Source organism: Notothenia coriiceps, unplaced genomic scaffold, assembly GCF_000735185.1.
Source record: "Notothenia coriiceps isolate Sejong01 unplaced genomic scaffold, NC01 NC01_scaffold00037244, whole genome shotgun sequence".
NCBI classification, from domain to species: Eukaryota; Metazoa; Chordata; class Actinopteri; order Perciformes; family Nototheniidae; genus Notothenia; species Notothenia coriiceps.
The window spans coordinates 12,181,104-12,190,884 of record NW_011369945.1 but is presented as its reverse complement, the minus strand read 5'-3'; the positions used below and the strand labels follow the sequence as shown (position 1 = coordinate 12,190,884).

The window sequence follows — 9,781 nt, the reverse complement described above, 5'->3', positions numbered from 1 at the left end:
AACACAAAATGGGTTACGTTAAAAAATAACTATAAAACAACAATACTGTTGAATAACAAAATGAATGCCGTGAATACACCGAAATACTACTGCCCCCCCCCCCACGGGCCGAATATTCGCTGCTGATTACTACCGAATATCCGGAGCCCATTTGACTCACACAGACCCTGTGTTGTGCGTCTGTATCGAGACGACAGTGTCACTGCCCGAGCGTCAGTATTTAATGCCCTGGGAGTGAGACCTGTCTGCAACAGTCCAGCAGAATAGGAACATTATCTAAATTGAGACCTGCCTCGTTAATAGTCAACATGAAATGCTTTCCATACAGAACAGGCATCAGCAACCTGTTCTGCCTGCACAGTGGTGATTTTAGCCTTGCTGGATCCATTAGCACATGGAAAACTCTGGGCCTAAAGAGAAGTCGTAATGAGATGAGGCCCATTACAAAAGTTTGCAAAGACAAACATTATGTTTCTTTCCTGCTATTCCCCAGTCAGTCCTTTGAAATAATCAGATTTTCCAATCAACACATTCAAGTTCAAAATAGAAATCTCCTTACCCTCTTATTTCATGGTTATTTTGTTAAGGAATCAAGTGGAAAGCGAAAGTAAGAAGGAAAGTAGATGAACGCAGTCAAGTGTGCAGTGACAAGGTTACAGAAAGGTCTAGAGTCAATTCCATTAGAGGGTCTATTAAAGTAGATAACTTCAATGTCAGACTTTACTCTGTGAATGAGGCAAAGAGAGCCAGGAGGTAGTACTAGAGATGAATGCCTTAAATTCCTTCACAGGTCTCTCTGACCCATTTCCCCAAACTAATGATTCTTATCCCAGGGGAGAACATATTCTCACCTGTGCTGAATACCCCTTCTCTTTAATGGTATGATTTGCACTCTGTTTATTCAAACACAACCTCAGGACATTAGATATAGTGCCTGGTGGGACCCAGCCTGCCTTCTGCATAATTGATAAGGGACTTAATATACTCTCCAAAATGTGGTCTTGTCCTACTTTTTACTAAAAGCTTTGAATATGCTTTGACTGATGGCCAATGTATTGTATCAGGATCAACCAAACACATACAATTAAAAAACAAAATAGAAAAAAAACTATTTAAAGCCCAAACTAAATAAACAAAACACTAATACAACAAAAAAAGAGGCAATCTAGTCGAAAACAGAAACAGAAAAGAGCCACAACCTTAGGATGGACACTAACATAAGAGAAATGATCGAAGTATAGATTAACAGTCAACCATAACATTACTGAAAACATATGCACATTTTCTTAATGTTGCACTCTAAAACTTGAACTCCTCAAGTATTTAATGACCACTGAATATTGTATAAAGTCATGAATTATTCAAATTTGATACAGCATGTCAGTCTTCATCTTTTGGATGGCATACCATCAAGTGGGATCTTTCTTTAAATTAACTACAGCTAAACTAAAGTTTCTTCTAAACTATTTTATCAGTCATTTATGCAATTAAGGATTTGATGAAAGTCCTTGTCTATGGTTGGTTCGGTCCTGCTGTGACCATCTTTAAAACTTGAAGAGGGACGGAGACTTAAAGGAAGGCTACTGAAAGATAATAAGCAACAATACATTTAGAGCAAAGCTTTTGGAATGTCTTCTCACCTGTACTGAGCCTGGAAGTGTTCTTGGACAAAACTGTGTCGATCCCGGGGCTGCTGGGTGCCGACTGAACTGGGACTGGAAGGATGCTCAGATGAACTGGGTCCCTGCAGACAGAGAAAAATACTTATGTTAGTGGACTTGGTATACTCATATTTTAAGACATTCTTTGCTGGCATCTTCAAAATGGATGCTTTTACTTTGTAATCTCATAAAGCCTATTGAATTGAATTTATTGAATGATAATAAAAATCAAAACATCTCATACATGCCATCTTATACATTAATTTAAACCGCGATAAGCAACATTGTTCTTATAAATAGGTTGTCATCAGTCTAAATAAAAAATAAATATTATGAAAACAAATTGACTTTGTGCTTAACCTGTAGTTGAAGGAACATTCACATACCATGTACTGTAACAAAATGAAATCTAAAGGAATGATATGTGATGGAGTAAGATGGGTAAATCATAATTTTTTGCTAAACAAAAAGTACAAGATGATCAAACATAGCGATGTAGAAGAAGGAGAAACATACAAGACAATTAACGTGAAAATCTGATTCAGAAATTTTTTTAATTGCAGGGAGGGATTTCGTCTGTCTTGAAGAGATGAAAAGTCCTTCAGTCAACACAGATAGGAGTCGCACAACAAATATTTGACTAAATGACTGTGATACCCTCCATTCAGTGTCAGAATCAACAGGATGGCAGAGAGACTTCACAGATAAATATAAAGTTAAAAGGAATGAAGGCATTGAATAAAAGATGGATAACTGTGACGTGCGGAAATAGAGCAACAGATGACTGAATCTCTCTCTTGTACAGTTGATATTGAAGCCGTCAGTGAACAGCGGGTGGTAATGACTGATTCATCACCCAGCTACACACTCACATGTGCAGTTCATTCGAGGTCATCTCCTATGTAGAGGCTGCTTTGGATTCATGCATCATGTTGCAAGTGTTTTAACCTTTGATTACTATTTATAATTTCCAAAATTAAAGATGTGAAGTTACTTCATGTGATTTTGTATTCATCCTGCTCCTATTCTGTATTATTGTAGCACCATTTAAAAAAGAGCTGGGTTAACAGCAGAGCAACAATGCACCAGCATGGAATAGAAATGTGTATGTTTTCATTCACAGGATCCAGTCAGGTTAACAACAGGTAACGGGCTGTTTGTCCAACATTACAATCAGACAGAAAACTCATAATGAAAAGTATTACAGGAGCAAAGATATTTTACAGAGTTTTGTGTGCTGGAAATGGTTGCATCAAACCATATACTTGGATAAACCACACTGCTTTTCATCCAGATGTAAATATTAAACACTGTAATTTGTTCTTTTTTTTCAGGATGATGTTTCAAACTTTGGAAAAGGGAACTGACTTAGGGGACACAATATTCAGGGTGCCACTCTTGTGTGAGGCCCATTAGGAGCAAACCAAGTCAAAGTGCACTGAAATACCAAAGTCTGCAGTCATCTCCCAATTGTTTCTTCCCAAGAAATGACTGTCCATCTTTGATGAAGCTTTGCTATTTTTCAACAAAATCCAATCAATGTTGCATTCACTTTTAACAATGTGCTGCATTTTGGCATCTTAGAAAACCTCTCCAAGAAAATAAAATGAGGAAAAAGCACAAAGTCAGAAAAGCACATGTAATTATTTTTTAAGTCCACCTCTGCCTTTCTTCAGACTTAGCCCCGTCTTAACTACAATGTTTATCTCGACTAAGTCGATAAAAACATAACATGAAAGCCCATTATCTTTTAAATCACTCAAAATGCACTAGTAATAATAACTATATCCTTTGTTGCAAAGTGAAACCACAAGACAAGATGTTCGATTAGTGCAACAGTGTCTGGCATCAAGAGTAACACAATGGAGAGTAGAAAACACAGATCAGCTGCAGCTGCCGTTTCTTTCCACATGCTCACATCTTAAACATATTGCATATCCATTTTGACAATGTGTGGGATATAAGCAGTATTAAGGTAAGAAATTAGAGAGTGACGGGAAAACAAAACAGAAGCTTCTGTTACAGCGCAGCATATCACTTGTAATGGACGGTTTAGAGTGCCTGTGTGATCTGTAGAGACTGAAAAAGTAATCCATGGGCACCTGGGCAACATGTGGTGCAGCCGGGGCAATGTGAAGTTAACTTCAGTTCCTATGGGGAGAATCAGTTTAACTTAGTGTGTCAGAAGGAAGAGTTTATTTCAGCAAGCTTGACATCCAGAGCCTCTGAATCTTAGAGACACTGCATAACATTATTTGGTTGGGTTCTCAAAATCTCTGGCAATCATACAGCCCCAATTCTGCTCAATTTAAATATATTTTCGGTTAATCATATGAGATTACCTTTTTTTTCTGCATATAACATGTGAACACGTCACAGGCACAAAACAACAACACTCCAATTGTTTTACCTAAATAAAAATAAACTGTATTTCACTTGTTTACAACATCTCATCTCATTGTATAACACATGCCGAGCTGTGGCCGACTCTTTCTCTCAATTACGCCCTCTTTTCTCAATCTCTTCTCTAGAGGACAATGGACACCAGTCCTCCGACCCTCAGAGACAGGCTAGGTTACAATCGTCACCATGGAAACCATGGCCTCATTCCCTGCAATCCACATATTGGAACAGGGAACTTTTTCGTCGGTCACAGCGTGGCCAAAAAATACAGAAAGAGGCTAATCAACAGAGCCCTCCATGTTTGTCTAAAGCATTTGGCATGCTTTTTCTTTGAAGCACCCTGCCACATGTGCATGGAGAACAAAGAAAAACAGCTCTCAAATACTTTTACTTACCAGTAATTGGAGGAGATGTTCCAAGAACTGAAAAATCTATTTTCATGGAATTACAAGGACAAGAGCATGGCAAATATATTCACTATGTCTGAAAGCATGTTTTCAGAGATAGTGCGCTGTCCAAAAGCAGACTGAACATGTTTCAGACCTAAAAGGGACTGTCAGAGAGGGAGTATGTCGTTCCAAAATTGGAAATGCATCATTCACTGTTGAACATTGCAGCTACATAAAAGGTGCCATTGTACAATGAATTGTGTTCAATTACAAATATTGTAACTTAATGATGTTTAGTACATGCGGTGGTTTTTATTATATCTGCACACTGAAAATAAATGTTTTTTATCAATTCCGGTAAGGTAATTCAAAGTTCGTTTTGATCACATAAGTAACAGTAAATACAACATTAGATTTTTGCGGTTCAGCCAACCTGTGATTTTCATTTTTTATTCTTTCTCATACACATTTAATTTAGCTGAGGACACAGAGTTATAAAAACGTATTAAGAGGGGAATAAATGTGTCAGACAAAGACTTCCTTTGATGCTTAATTCTCTTGTAAAAATCTAAAACAGCGGTTTCACTGCACATACGTTGGGAAGGTCATCAATGATACTTCAAAAGATAAACAGACGACTGCATTGAGCAATAAATAGAGTAATAGATAGTGACGAAGACTGCATATGTGCATATCTATCAACGACAGATACACTGTATACTGCAGATACAAACTGTCAAAACCCAGGGTGAGGCAGGGAGAGAGAAAGAGCACTGAGTGTACTCTGCCTCTTTATTTAGCACCCAGGGAATAATGAATACCACCACAGCTCTGCTATCGTGTGCCAAAAATAGATGCGGGGGCCGGCCTCAGCAATAACAAGTGAATACTAATATTCAGAAGTACTAAGCTGTTCAATTGTCACACTGGGTGAGATCCAAGAAACGGAATGCTAACAGATCTAGGCCACATGCAACTGCCTCCTGTTGCTTTGGGACAACATTGAACTGTAATTGATTTTTCAATATGAACTTATCGGCCGTGTTTCAGAGCTTAGTATGCTCAAATAATTTCATTTTGCCTTTATTGTCTTAATGACTGTAGAAGATGAGCTGTTTTAGGAAATGGACAGTAGACAAATGAGAGAGGGTAAAAACCGTGACAACTACAGGAGAAAACTGAAAGAGACGAAGAATTATTCAAGAGCTAAAAATAAAAAGGTACATTTGTATCCTTTTTTTGCAGTCAGGCATAGTTGCATTTTGCTCATGCTTTTGTGTCAAGAGCCAGATTTATTTTTTATTTTTTTCCGAAACAGCCAGGTGTTAGTCTAGCAGCCTAAAGCCTAACGGTCTTATACTATAAGACTTAAAGCAATGAGTTCTGGGATTTCGACAAACATACCTCCGACAATAAGAACTGAATTATTTGTGATGAGCGCTCATAGGCTCGAGCCTGTTTCTATTATTAAAGTGGAGCGCAAAATTTAGCTACTTTTCTTTCGAAATCATTCACATCATATTGAGAACGTTTTCTAACCTTGTCAAGGGTGTAAAAAGAGCAGGGTCAAATTGAAGGGACATTGTTTCCCCTAACTCCTTTTGGTCTCCCATTTCTGTTGACTTGATAAGAGGTCAAACGGGTACATATCACCGCCATCAGCAGAGCTCGGCAGCATCGCATCAGAGGAGCAGCAAGGACTCATGGGTATTGTGTATCACTGAGAACGTTGCGCTTTCTGCACACACTCATACAAAGCCTGTGCTCACAAACACACCAAAGGGCACACACATAAAGTGCAAGGACGAACAACAACGTCATTGTGGTAGAAGATAGAAGACATTCTGGCTCTTCACTCAGCTCTACATAGTACTGAATGTACCGGGGATGTTCAAGGAAACAAAACCGGCGCTTAGTTTATCACACAGTTAATAATAACTTATTATATCAGGGTGTTTTACTTCATAAATCAAACAAGGGCAGTGCAGTAACCATTTACGTGTAAATGGCAATTAATCAACCTCCCTTCACTGCTGCTTCATCCTAGGGAACTAGCCAGGTAATGGTGTGTGTGTGTGTTTGCGTGCGTGCGTGCGTTCAGCACTATATGCACAGAGCTAAGCTAAAAACAAGAGCAGATTCTTTCTCTGGATGTCTTGGGATATTGCGTAGCTGCATTATTCCAACCTTCTTCTTCGACTCCTTCCTGCCTGTCCCTCTAACAATGGCATCTGTTCAGGGCATCATATCATGCAAGAATTGGTAAAACAACCAATACACACCAACGTGACAGCAACTGTCAAAAAAAGTGCGCATTACACTCTTCAAGAAAAGATACAAAATGTGGGGCATATACAACATGCTTATCCTGTGAAGGCTCGCCAACAGCACAGCGGGAGACAAGATTACAATGCCCCTGTGAAGACATACTGCAATTCAAAAGAATCCCAATGCTCCTTACTAGTTCCCAGTATGGCAGTGACTTTGGATGTAACAGAAATAAAGTATGTATAATAACAGGGACTTCACTGTGACCCGAGGTATTTTCTTCTGCTCCTCAGAAACGTCACCTTGGTTTGGGACTCAGTTGTGTGTGTGATCAGTGAAACCTTTCTCCAGTGCAGCCACTGTAAATCTTGTTGGCTCTGTGCCTCTGGCAAAGGCACTGCCTCCCTCCAGAGATATCCACACTCTTATCCCTACATGAAAACATGCGTTGATGTCAAATCCCAACTGTGATTCCTCATGGCAAGCATTCATGCGAGAAGTTTTCTGAGGAGCTCCTCTCCAGCGTTCTGGGGAGTGAGTGGGAGTTTGGGTTTGCTGTGATTGTATATTTGAAGGTGAGTGTAAGTGTGTGAGAAAAATAACATAAATCCCTTTACCAATGGAAAAGAGTGGGTGTTTTCGGTGTGTGCATGGGCAGGTTGTTTTGGCTGCAGAAAATGAGAACAGCAAATCAGGAGGGGCAGGTTCGCCTGGAGGTACAGAGACTAAAAGTCTGCAGATCATAGCATCAGTGTTGCTGACACAGCCGTTTATTTTTGCTCCAAAGGAAACACTGTGATTATAATGATTAATCACCAGAAAGGTCCAGTTTGCAATTTGAATCAGCAACCAATGAATGCCCTAATGGCTCAAATATAAGTTTACAAAGGATTGCCCTATGCCACTTAGCATGGTTGAAATGTGTATCAAAATGACAAATAAAAACATTCAAATAATAATGAAAAATAACTTTGGTACTGTAACTCCTTTTGCTCAGTGGGTTTCCCACTTAAACTAAGGGCTGGGTGAGCAATATGCAGATAACCAAATATCCAATATATCTGACTAAATATTATGTTTTTTGTAATGTGGATATAATGACTGAGTGGGTAAACGCAATAATACACACAATAAAAGACAATGCCATATTGCAATTTCCAAAATCTAAGATGATCTCTGACATAATTCTCCAGCTGTACTTACATTTTGTCAAAATATGGCTAAATGCCTTTTCTAAATTAGGTTATTCTTAACCAAGCTTCACCAAGAGGCCCTGCTATACCATTAGTCAGGAGGACCAGTCCGTCATGGCTTATTCAATTCAGCACACTGGTATACATATTCAACATCAGCCTAGCCAATGAGAATGCCCGTGTAGATTGTTTGACCAGTAGCAGATCAAAAAGCTTTCCTAAAAGGTGGGATCATATGAATATGTCATCAAAAAATGTCTCGTGCCAAAAAAAGGATGTGATGATACAATGTATAAATGTATAGATATGGGGCAGCTCAGTGATCCATTTCCAGGTTTGAGGGTTGAGGATTGAGACAAAAGTATTCTTATTTTGATGTAAATGTGAATGTTTTAATTTAAATCTACTGAGAATATAAACTGTTGTAAGGTGCAGCCGGAATGATGGCTTCTGGAATACATTATAAACATTAATCTCTGTGATGAAGGAAACCAAAAGGCCTTTTACAACCACAACAGGTTTATATTTCTTAACTGAAGAGATTTGCCTGGAGTATCATTTTTAACATACCGTATGCTTTCACTTGTTTACTTTTTAAGTGTTAAAATTAATATTTTAACACTTAACACTGACAAATTCACATTTCACTTTTGCTGAAGTGACCTTAAGGCACTTCTGTAAAGGGACATTATCATTTTTAATAATGCTACTGTGTCAGTGTGCTGAGCAACCTAAGCTGCGGTTGGGGTGAAAAACACCTATTTTATTGAGAAAAATAAATTGTGTCTGTAAGGGGAAATAAGCTGATTCAGTTATCGTTTCAAACCACATTTGTAATCAGCTAGCTGGCACAAGAGACTCAACGCATTCACCTTCAGCTGCCAGCTGTTACTTAAAAAACAATGATTTATTTGAAGATTTTCAGTCTGGCTTTAAAACACATCATAGCACAGAGACAGCTCTGGTTAAAGTCACAAATGACCTTCTCATGTTTACATTATATATGCTTCCGCTAGGCAATATTAGGGAATTAAGGAATCATTCTGTACATTTCCATTGTTATGCGGATGAAACTCAACTATATTTATCCATCAAGCCTGATGAATCCAATCATCTAAATACAATTCAAGACTGCCTCAAGGACTTAAAAACGTGGATGACCTTAAAACATTTTATGTTAAACACGGCCAAAACTGAAGTTATTGTATTCGGCCCAAAGAAACTACGAAACAAACTATCTAAAGATATATATATATAAAGTACAATGGGAGCCAGAGGCTTTTCTTATCAAGCTCCACTTTTGCGGAATAAGCTTCCAGTTTGTGTTCGGGCGGCAGACAGCCTAACCGTTTTTAAGAGTATGCTTAAGACCTTCCTTTTTGATAAAGCTTATAGTTGATAAAATAATCTAATAAGAGTGCATTGACGTAGACACGTTGTGCCTCTTCACCTATACATCTTAGTTCTTACTCTTTTTCCTTACTGATGGTATAGACGTAATTTGGTTGTGTGTGTGTAGACGGTGGAAGCAGGGAGAGGCATATACCCAGCTAGAAATGTTTGGTTCTAAAAACATTCTGAGAGTGTTACAGTCATTGTTCTAGGAAGGTTTTCAGTGGGAAGTTTTTGTTTGGTTCCCAGAACGTTCTTCTGAAAGGTAGGATAACGTTCTCTAAAAACATTCTTAAAATGTTTGGTGATAACATTGTTAGAACATTATGCCCTCCTATTCTTAAAACGTTTTCAGCGGGAAGTTTTTGTTTGGTTCCCAGAACGTTCTTCTGAAAGGTAGGATAACGTTCTCTAAAAACATTCTTAAAATGTTTGGTGATAACATTGTTAGAACATTATGTCCTATTCTTCTTAA

General features: G+C 38.3%; 1 protein-coding gene across 1 annotated transcript in view; it reads left to right on the top strand.

Annotated features, from left to right (window-relative positions):
- LOC104965311 (potassium/sodium hyperpolarization-activated cyclic nucleotide-gated channel 2-like) overlaps positions 1-9,781 on the top strand; it is a 22,540-nt gene that overhangs the window by 12,169 nt on the left and 590 nt on the right. The gene's annotated exons all lie outside the window — the stretch shown is intronic.